The sequence below is a fragment of the Mchenga conophoros genome, linkage group LG11 (assembly GCF_057382185.1).
Source record: "Mchenga conophoros isolate Kocher_MC1m ecotype Shallow Benthic linkage group LG11, M_conophoros_male_GT1.1, whole genome shotgun sequence".
Lineage (NCBI taxonomy): Eukaryota > Metazoa > Chordata > Actinopteri > Cichliformes > Cichlidae > Mchenga > Mchenga conophoros.
The window spans coordinates 10,958,813-10,970,903 of record NC_140536.1 but is presented as its reverse complement, the minus strand read 5'-3'; positions in this window follow the sequence as shown (position 1 = coordinate 10,970,903).

Sequence of the window (12,091 nt, the reverse complement as noted above, 5' to 3'; positions counted from 1 at the left end):
GCTTGAGTTTGCGCGCACATGCAAGCGAGACTATGTGGTAATTTCAACAATATGAGGAACTTTTGCCCGTGGAATTAAAACTATTGGCCTCAGGCGATGCTTGTACTCCAAAGCCTCTTGACCAGGAGGCTCCAGACTGCTGCTATCTTCTTCCAGAGGATATTCTGCGGCCTCCGCACTCCTTTCTGGTTGTTGCGCTGGCTTCTCAGCTCCAGGCTCTCTGGCAGAGGTCTCGACTGTGCACATGTTGAGGCTGTATCCTGTCTGCAAAGTCTGTCACAGTGTAGGGCATGTGTCAAATCGGAGAGGGGGCAAGTCGTTGGCTCCAGCAGACAGTTGTTCTTTCCAGCCCAGGCTTCCCAAACCACAAATCCCCTCTCAGCATGTCTTCTCAGCCAGAATGCACAAGCCTACCCCAAACAAGGCCTGGGGCCTAATTACAAAAAGGAGGGAAAACCAGAATTGGCTACTGATTGAGCTTCCTGGGTGAATGTTAATGGCAACCACAAAAGGATATTTTATACTCTGAGAGTGATGCAGCAGAGATTGGAAATATATGTGGAAGCTGGGGAGGCTGCACAGGCAAAGCTTTACATGCTTTTATGAATGCAAACAAGCAATAACATGTTCTTTGATTCCATAGGCATTGTGAGACATCATATTTGTGTCTGCGCTGCCATCCAGGAATGGTAAACATTACTGTGCTACAGTTCTGGTCTCAGAGGAGTTCCAAGGCACTTTGCCAAACCTCATTCCAACTGGGAACAATGGGACACACATATTCCTTCACATTGCAGCTTTAGTGGTGTTTGAGCACTTCCTTCTCTTGAGTTTGAGTACCTATATATCATGTCAACAGTGTAATGCCTGTCATTCAAATACTGCATTTTATCGCAGTCATGTATTGTATATTAGTAGAGCCTTAAACCAAACTTTATTGGACACTCATTGAAATACTTGGAAAGTTCAACCATATTACATATTACAAATTATTATCAAGAATTTATAGACTTTTTTCCAAAATGTTTCATTTTTATGTTGCAAATGGTTAGTTTGGGGGCAGGGAGGGGTTATATGCCATCTGTGACATAGCCTGATCTTCCCTAATTGCCTGTGAGAAACCCACGGGGCACTAGGAACTCATGGAAGCTGTTTTTTGTGTTTGTGCTAAGCTAGGATAACAGCCTTAGCTTTGCACAAACTTTAGGCTTCTATGGAGCACTATGGAAGTGGAATTCATGGCATATTAGCTTATAAATGACCCAGGTGCTTTCCTACTCATTGTAAATTAAGGACACAATAAATGATTTCTTCATGGGTCCTAAATGAATGCTCGACTGCTAACTGCTGTTACCTACCTACCTGTTGCATTATGATGCGCTAGGCCAAGGATCTTGCTTTAAGGCATGACCAGTAGTATCGTTATTAATTACATCCATCTGAGCCCATAAGAGCTGCACTTGTGTGTGGTTTAATTTATTCTCATGATAGCTTGTCCATTCCACTGCTTATAGGGTGGCTGACCATCAGTCTTGGGGTCGTTACTCAAGAAATGTACTCTAATACGCAGTATTCATTACTTTTCTTAAAAGTAAATCCATATGTTGCTTACTCCTAAAATGACCTGAAATGCATTGTCAAATAATTACCAGTTAACAGTATAAACATTAGGCTACAGTTCCACACAATAAAACAAATGTGAATCCTAATGAGGACACACGTACAGTCTTTCTTTTAGTGTTTTTACATGTGAACACAAAGTTAAGCTGCAAACAAAGGAAATCAGATCTTGAACTTCTGAAACATGTAAAGGTAGAAATGGAGGCTACAAGCCTGACTACTCATCACTGCCTTTGTTACCTGTTGAAGATCAGGCTCTGCCCTGACGGCGCTTGCAGTTTCCTGATACATGCTATGCTAATTATGGCAGTGAGAAACTCAGAACCCCGACTGCAGGATATACTGATATGCAATGTGGTCCACTAACTCCCTTTGTATTATCTACTTCACACTATTTGCCTGAATCTCATTTTGTATTTTCTAAGGTTACAGTACATCTTCCTTTTACATCCATCCAGTCAAAACCCATCACACCCTTTCCCTGTGACAGGATTTGTAATAGACATGAAAACACACCAGTACACTCTTGTTTGTGGACAACCGGGGGAATTTTTGAGTAGGTTTTCACGATGAATAAAAATCAACTCTAGCATATTATTGCCGCGTACAATTTTATGTGTGGTCACGTACACATATGTACACCAATGGATACTTTGGTCACACAAACGCATTCTTGTCAGCACAAACTTGGCAGACTAGCAATGCTACCATCTGCTTGCAGAGAGAGAGGAGTATGGCAAATGGTTGACCTCAAACATTCAAGGTAATAGTGATGGGTTCCATTCAGTCTCTATCTCCCAGACAGCACTAGAAACCCTGTTCCACTGCAGTTGGATGTCATGCAACATGAGCCACAGCACAATGACAAAGTGCTTCTCCAGTTAGTTGGCAGTTACTGTGATATTTCTCAGACATTTACGTAGTTTTGTGTAAACCTGACAGACTCGTTTATTCATCCAGTTCTTACATATGTAAATTGTGGAGCCAGTTTCCAACAGTACTTTAAGGTAAGATTTTTTTTTAATGATAATTGGGAGTAAAGTTCTACTGGTGGAGGATTCTTTGTCCTTGAAAACAGCATAAAGTAAGTAACAGATCACAGAGAGAAAGCTTGAAGCAGTGGGGCGTTGCCAGCAGACTAATAGAAAAACTGAAAAACAAAATAAAAGTACTTGGTTTATGAGTTGGGTCCTCATCAAAAATGAATAGTTAGAATGCTTGCCAGAGTAAAAAAAAAAAAAAAATCCATTACCTATGGCAGCATTTTAATGGACTCTTTGTTCATCTGGACTTCGAACAGCCAAAAGTTTTAATTATGCATTTCTCCATTTCAGAAACACTAAAACATGCATATATTTTGGGAGTCACTAATAGTACTTGTTAAATCTGATTTCCAGTGGCCATGTTAAAGTTAAAAGTGTGCATGCAACTTTATGATTCCCCAAATCTAATAAACAGTAGGTGTAAATTCTTGCATATAAATCAGTACATTTCCTATATTAAATGACAAAGTTGATCAGCTAAATTGCACTTGCCCCCGTGACCTTCCCTCGGTATTAGTGTTGGCCAAAGTTTGAAGGTTTTTGGCAGAGCCAAACCACAGAGTCTAATTTCAGCACATATTCCTCTGAGGTCAAAGTGGGATCTTTCACATGAAAACAGATTATGGAGATACTTCTTCCACTGTCACATTTTACATTGCAAATTGTGTTGATCTGTGCAAAAAGCATAATGTATTTCAATCAGTACTGGCAGTGATCCGCTTTGTAAACTTTTAATTATTCATCAGTTATCAAACCTTGCAGAGGAAGTAACTCAACAAATATGCTGAAAGGCAACAAACAAACATAATAAACAATTGTTCTTGATCAAGAATGCTTCTATAGCTAGTAAGGCTGCGATGATGGTTTTAAGAACAACAGTTTATTCCACTAAATGCAATATAATTGTATAAATAATGTCAATAAACTCCCCAACATTTGTGAAACTATTGAAACTATTGTACTTTTGCATGTATCCACTATTACCTTTAAGATTGCACATTATAACCTTAACACAGCATTTGACAAACAAAAAAACATAGAAGAGGATTATGTTATGGCTTACTCACACTATATGAAAAATAGGACAGCAACCTCCCTGTCTATGACAAACTGGTGGTTGCCCAGTGATTGCGTTGAATTTTTTCCCATTTGGTGACTAGATTGTTTACATATTGCAATCAGTCTGAGCACAACCACAGCTCTGTTCTGGTTTTATTACTATATAAAAGCAAAGTACCTACACTGAAAAAAAAGACCATGTTGGATTTACTTAATTCAGTAGTACTCAGTTAAACTCAGTTAACTTATTCATATTCAATAAACCTGTGCATTTTGTGTTGATAAAACGTGATTGAAACATGTTTAGATGAAGTAAGTTGAGCTCTTGGAATATTTTAATCCTTCAATATTTTGTCATTTTATTCCAACACTATTCAATAACTTTTACCCCGATACTACTTGGTCATTTAAATACTACATACGTTCAACAAAGTCTAGGGTCTGGTTAACATAAAAATTGAATGGATTTACAACGACTACTATCTTTATCCAGGTTGCGGGGGCATAACCCTGAAGTGATCGGTTACGAGGCAGGGTACACTCTGGACAGCTCACCAGTCTATCACATAGAGACATACAACCATTTGCACTTACATTCATGGGCAATTTGGAATCACCAATTAACCTAACTCAAATAACTACATGACTTTTAACTGTGGGGAGAAGCCAGAATACCCACTGTCAACTAGCTAGATTGTGGATTTGAACCCAGGGCGTTCTTGCTGTGAGGCAACAGCACTAACCAACACGCCACCAATCCAGATGAAACTTGAGGCTTGAAATCTGTACGTTTTTGTCCTTGACAGGCTAAACCACATTAAAAGGCAAGGCGATAGCATACATGTGGTGTGTGTCTAGTTGTCTGCCTCTTATAACGCCAGTGATTTTCCTGCAGTTTGAAATCTCATGTGATCTTGTGAATTTCATGAGTCCAGCAACTAACCACTCTTACTAGATTGTATCATGTCATCTCAACAAGAACAAATTAAGTTGTTGAATTTCATATAGATCCTACATGATTTAATTACATTCACCATAGAAACATGAAATTATTTTGTTCAAATTACAAGTTAGACTTTTGTAAATGTAACAACCACCCAATTTTCTTTTTTTGGTATACCAAAAAAGTAAAGGCTGCTGCTCGAATTGACTGACATGGATGCCTTCCTCAAACCACGATCCAAAGCGTGAAATCATGTGCGGTGTTGCGAGATTTAACATTTCTATATTGTTGACTTACTTCACTCGAACATGATATGAACAATTTAATATTCCCTCTCTGCATATCATGTAGTTTCTGCACAATATAGTTACACTTAACTTTAAAGCATGAGGGAGTTGTGTTGAATACACGCAAGACGCTCACATAAATCCAAGAGATGGACAATCCCCTTTTTTTCAGTGTATGTCGCTATGCAGTTACTTCCCTGTCTTATAAATGCAGAATGTAACATCACACTCACAGTGGAATGATGTGTGTTCTTTGTGGATGAATGCATGCATTCAATGCATCGTTGCAGATGCTAACATGTGACTGGATCAGTGTTACAGCTGGAGAATTTATTGGTGAAATAATTCAGTTATAAAAGCCCCAAAACACACCAGCACCACCACTCATGTTTTAGCAGTTTGCTATTGCGAGTCAACGACAATCACACTATATCATCAAATAATGGTAAGCTAACATTTTGTGTAAGGCTTGAAGTGTGAAGATATTAAATTGTTACATTTTAATATAGTTGATCAACTTACTGTAAAATGTCTGGCATGTCCAATAATAGCTGACTGGCTCCTGCGACTAGCAACAAGCACTAATATTCAATATTTAAACTGAAATGTGACTCAGTATTTTATGATCAGATGGCATGTAACCCCTAACCCTGCCCCAAGCATAAATTATGCGTATGCTTATTTATGTATTGCCAGTCCATTTTTTGCAAAATGTCAGTTACTATTGTCATTGTTTTATCATTTCATATTGTCATATAATTTATAATTTATCAAGTCCAATTATAAGAGTATCCCTTTTTGCCTTTAACTGATTTTTTCTTGTTAAATTGCTGCTTTTCTGAGCAGTGGCTCTTTTTCCACCACTGAATAACACAGTGCAAAAGTTCAAACCACCTTCTTCAAATATCATCATCACACTGGCTTTAGGCAGAATTACTTAAATGACACCAGTCTGGATATTGTAGCTGTGTATCAGCATGTCCAGAGGAGCATCAACAACACCACAGCAGACAGAAAGGGCAGATCAAGTTCTTCTTTAAGCTATCAAATTTTGCAAGATCCAATAAAGTTTACCTTCTCTTTGGCAACTGAGACACTTTAGTACAGCTCAATAATCTCAATTGCCACTGCCTGCTCACATTAAGCCCACTGTATCATGCAGCAATGCAACACTCATAAAGATTTGGATAAGTAATACATATCACATGCTGAACGCTGCATGCTCTTCAGAAGGGTTAGGTTACCTTTGTGGTGAAAGCTTGTCAATAATTGCTGTTTATACCTCTGGAAACTTTGTGCAAGAATTTTCTCTTCCCTTGGAAAATAATCATTGATGCAAATTTGATTTGTTGTGGAGGTAATGATTCAGTCCAAGATCAAGGCTGGTACGATTTCCTTTTAGCCCAAATTGGGCTATTTTTCCTTTTAGAGGTCTAAGCAACCGGGATAACAACCCAGAACTATTACGTTTCTCGACTCTTTTGCCCTCACGCCTCAACACTCTTATGGTTCTTATTTTGTTTTGATACATGGCTGGAATGGTATCAAATCCTTAAAGTAGCAGAGTCTGCAAGTCTACCTGAATGTTCTGAGGGTAAACCAGGAGAGACAAGAGGCCTGAATTACAATTAGACCAGTTGGTAGAAAAAAACTTGGACTGTGGTATATACATATTGGAAAAGCTGAGGTATTTGTAAGAAAAGGGGAAGTAAGTTGAACTTAATTGGTACAGAGGGAATGAGTAAGATTGTGGTTAATTTTCTGTCTTCCACCAATGAACCAAGCTCATATATGGTAAGTCATGAATGGACCCATTTCCATACCCAGATCCTTGTCCCTCAGGGCTAAGCATAGTCCCTGGAGATTAATAACCCTGGTTTGAGACTGCAGACATTAAACCACAGACACCACCATCATATAAGCTTCCAGATTGAGGGTTGGCACATTACATTTGAATAAATACCTATCCTTGGCGATACATTCCATCTCATTACCCATCCTCACTTTTACCACTGACGTCATTGCAAGCGTCATCCAATACTGCAGCCACAGCAAGGTCTACAGAGGTTAAATATGATGTCTTTAGGTTTGGATTGAACAGCTCCTGTCTGTTAGCAGTGGAATAAGGAAAGCAAATGGTCCGTCTTTAAAAAGGAGAGAAGCAGTGATTTGTTCGTGGCTGCAGAGTCGAGGCCTTTGCCTAAATCATCCAGAACAGATGCCCCGATCCAGCTAGCTGGCATCTCAGCCTGCACCCTCTTTTCCTCCTTGCTGGCCAGCTCTGGTGTCTGGGAATCTAGGATGCTGTAAGTCATCATCAGCCAGTCAAGTGGGAAGCCAGAGCTTTATATGGATGTCGAAGTGAGAGGGTTAGGATGATGTGCCAGCGCCTGTGAATTCAAAGCTGCTGGTAGTGTTATTTTTAGTAGTAGCAAAAAGTGCGCTGTGATGGTAGCAGCAGGAGTTGAGCCAGCAATAATGCTACTTCTGACAATATCAGGTTACAAGATCTTATTTACTACTGTGATTGTAAGCATATTTATGGTAATTTCATGTGCTTTCAAAAGTAGGGGCAAATAACACTATAATTTATTAAAGATTGAAGGCAGGATACATGGTGAGTTCCTGTGCTCTTTGGGACCGTGTGTACATAATTTCGTTCCACCTCATGTTAACATGTGATGCGAATGACAAATAAAGCTTCTTGAATCCTTGAATTCATAAAAACAAATGAAGCATAACCCTAGTAGTGCTTGATAACAACAACAGAACTAACTATATCCACCATGCTACTAGAATTACAGTTAGGTCCATAGATTTTTGGACAGAAACAACTTTTGTCTAATTTTGGTTCTGAACATTACCACAATGAATTTTAAATGAAACAACTCAGATGCAGCTGAAATGCAGACTTTCAGCTTTAATTCAGTGGGTTGAACAAAAGGACTGCATAAAAATGTGAAGAGCTAAAACATTTTTTAACAATCAATTTAACTGCATTTAGCTGGATTTGAGCTGACAGTATGTTTCCAAACACCTCAGAATTCATTCGGCTGCTTCTGTCCTGTGTCACACCACAGTAAACACTAGTGCCCACTGTGTCACACCACAGTAAACACTAGTGCCCACTGTGTCACACCACAGTAAACACTAGTGCCCAGCACACTGCCTCCGCCGTGTTTTACAGATGATGTGGTACACTTCGGATCATGAGCTGTTCCACACCTTCTTCATACTTTTTTCTTGCCATCATTCTGGAAGAGGTTGATCTTGGTTTCATCTGTCCAAAGAATGTATTTCCACAACTGTGCTGCCTTTTTAAAAAAAATGTTTTTAGCAAAGTCCAGTCTAGCCTTTCTATTCTTTGGTCGCACTGCACCTTGCAGAGAACCCTCTGTATTTATTTTCACGCAGTCTTCTCTTTATGGTAGACTTGAATATTGATATGCCTACATCCTGGAGAGTGTTGTTCACTTGGTTGGCTGTTGTGAACGGGTTTCTCTCCACCATGGAAATGATTCTGCAATCATCCACCACTGTTGTCTTCCGTGGACATCCAGGTGTGTTGCTGAGTTCACCTGTGCTCTATTTCTTTATCAGGATTTACCAAACTGTACATTTAAGGTTGGCTTGTTTTTCCTGCATGAAGATCTCCTTTGACTGGATGTTGTCTGTTCTCAGCAAAATCTTCCAAATTCAAACGCCACACCTCAAATCAATTCCAGGCCTTTATCTGCTGAACTGATAATGACATAATGAAGGAACTGCCCACACCTTCCCATGAAATAGCCTTTAAGTCATTCGACCATTTACTTTTGGTCCTTTTAACAAGAGGGTGGCACATGTTAAGTAGCTGAAACTCTTAAACTCTTCATTCAGTTTGAATGTGAATACCCTCATGTGACACACCATGGACCCACACAACATTCGGTTATAGTGCATCAGTTTATATTTACAGGGTGTCAACCACTAGATGCTTTTCTTCACGGCAGCTCTGCCACAGAGCTTCCTGTTTGGCACCTTGACTGCTCTGGACAGCTTCCCAGCTGCCTCAGCAGACACACCCCTCCCTGGTCCTCAGCGTCACTTCAAAAAGAGGGACATTCCTTAGAGAAATCCCCTCCAATATTACTGTAAAATGTCCAATATATATGGACCTAACTGTATATAGTATAGCATATAGTATATAGTACAGTATAACTGAGTTTTCAAATGTTAAGATATTGAAAAGATCAATCGGTTACACCCAAAATAATATTTTAGATAATAGTAAGCTTATAAAATAAAAATTGCTTTCTCCAGTAATAATGTATTTTTTTAAAAATCGTATGAGGAATGTCACTACCAATCACTGATGTTCTGCACTTCAGCTAATTTGGTGAGCAAATTTAAAATGATCTAAAGTTGTGAATACAGGAAAAGCAATAATAAAAGAGTGACAAAGCGTTGTTTGTGACAAAACGGTTAGGTACAAGGACCTAAATTATAGTAAGTGAAAAAGCAGTCAATGTCCAAAAAAACTTTGAAAGACCTTCACATAATCTCTACAGCTATTGCTCAAGATCACTGGAAAATTTTAAGTCTGGCTTCTTGGAAACAAAATATAAAGAAATGAGGGATGGCTCAAGAACCTATTCCACAATAAAAATGTTTTTTTTTGGTAGTCAAAATTTTTCATGAGAGCCAAAAAAAGTGAAAAAAAAAAACCCAAAACAAAAATATACAAAAATATACAAATACAGATAAAAAAGATAAGATAAAAAACAAATAATAATATAAATTCTGAGTTGACTGTATAGCTACTTGAAACATTGCCCTGTGCATATTATGCTGAACAATTTTAGAATTTTTCAACAGAAGGGCAGATATAAAACTGCCACACACTTGACATAACAAGAAATAATTGATTAGGAGGTCCAGGCAGTGACTTAGGCTTGATGACTCCTGCATCACAAATTGTTTCTAATGACAATGAATATCACCATTTAGGTTACAGTTAGAATTAATGCATGTAAGCATTGCACAGTTCCTAGTAGAGATGGACCGATCCGATATTACGTATCGGTCCGATACTGACGTAAATTTTTTCTCAAAAATCGGCTCATATCCTAGTAAGCTGTAGTACTTTTTCCTTTGGGAAGGTACCATCTGTGCAGTCTGCAATTCTGTTGAAGAAAGATGTTGAATCTATTTAATTATTCTTGAAAAATAATTGATTTCTGTGCATTTTTTTCACACTGCATCAAATTATAGTTGATTATGTTGATTAAGCATCATGTTGATTATGTTGATTAAGCATCATGAGGTGGAGGGTGGGTGTTTCCCCATCTTTTTTTTTTTTCTTTTGCTGGGAGTTTTAGAACCCTATTATTTAGGTTGCTTACTCTTTAAAATACCAGAATAGGGAGGATGGAGTAGGTTTGATCAGTATTGCTGAACTATGAAATATTTGGGTGCTGTGTATTTTTTGCATACAGGTATAACAGAATAGTTTTAGTGTTTTGTTTTGTTTTTTAACTTGAGTATGAACTTATACAAAAACAGCAAGATATAAAAAAAAAACAGTTTTATTGATTAAAAATACACTATATCGGCTTCATATCGGTATCGGCAGATATCCAAATTTATGGTATCGGTATCGGACATAAAAAAGTGGTATCGTGCCATCTCTAGTTCCTAGCACTAAATTCCTGGAGAGTGCCTGGACTCTTTTCAAGAATGGAACACATGAAGGTACAAGCTGGGTTTGGCCAGTAGTGTTCACAAACTCCCACTGTGTTTAGATACTTTCCTGAATATGAGAGAGTCATTTATGTGTGATTATATGGGGAGACTATGAATGCTGTATGTTCTTATAGACTGAACAGTACCTCAAAATATTTGGCCCCTGTGAAGTCTCGAGGCAGTGTTCTGGATGGAATTCAAAAAAGGAACTCTATTGTTCTGTTGAAAGACTTCAACACTTGTGGGTGATGACAGAAAAACCTGGAGTTGACTGAATAGGTGGAACAAGAAACAGAATGGTTCTCTCTAGCCTGTTAGAGTATTTATTGCTGGGGTCATTATGTGTACAAATGGGTTAAACTACTGTCAGCTTAAAAAAAAAATTAAACATGTGCTATAGTAGATAAAAAAAAAACATACTGCTGTGATGACAAATTCTTTTTTCTGCAGCATGTAGTCTGCAGCATGTCGCTCCGCTTTTACTCCCGTCGGCAAATCTCCACACAGGAAATGAGGCTCTGTAGTGTGCTGGCAGGTGATGGTCAGGTTAGGATTAATGTTTTGAAACAGAAGTGTCTCTGTTCCTCTCTATCAGCTCATCGCAGCAGCTACAGTATTGGCAGCAAAGCCAGAAAACCATGTCTGTAACATTTCCTTGAAGAAATAGCAAGAGTTTCTGATTGCAGGATGCAAGACAGCAACCCTAAATAGCTGCAATTCTTAAGAAACTACAGATTGCATCTTTGAAGGGCATTCTGATGTAGGGTGATCAGCATATACACTCAGTAGGAGTGTTTTTGGTTAAAATCCTTTAAAATATGCTGATCTGACTCTGATCAATTTCTCTTGTTTGTTGGCTCGTTTGTTTTCATGTGGTGATGGTTTATTGAAAAGGTGGGTTGTAACTGAATCCAGGTCATCCCTTTAATGTAGTATCACCATTGGTGTAACTGGGCTGCAAACACTAAAAGTGTTGTTTGTGCTGTAGACAAGATGCAGTGCTGGCAGTCAGATGGGGCGAGTGTGTAGTGTAGTGTATATATTTTTCTTATCAATGAGGATACATTTTTTTTTTCCAAGTAAATCCAGCATGTCCAAATTAACACTGTCGGATTTGATTTCAACACTATTAAAGTGTCTATATGGGTCCACACCAGAGAGTGTTAATTTAACTCTTTTTGGAGAGTTGGTACGTTAACTCTGATTTAGTGTTAAACACCAAATCTGTCTGGAGTTGATAATTTAACACTTGGTGTTAAGAGTTTATATATTAACTCTCAAAGAGTATTTTAGTTTAACTACGTAAGAGTTATCTTCTAATTCATTCTAAAGAGCGGGAATTTTACTGTTCTGAACTTCTAGAAATTTATTTTGGAAATAAACATTTACTAAAAGACGCAATGGTTTTTGAAAAA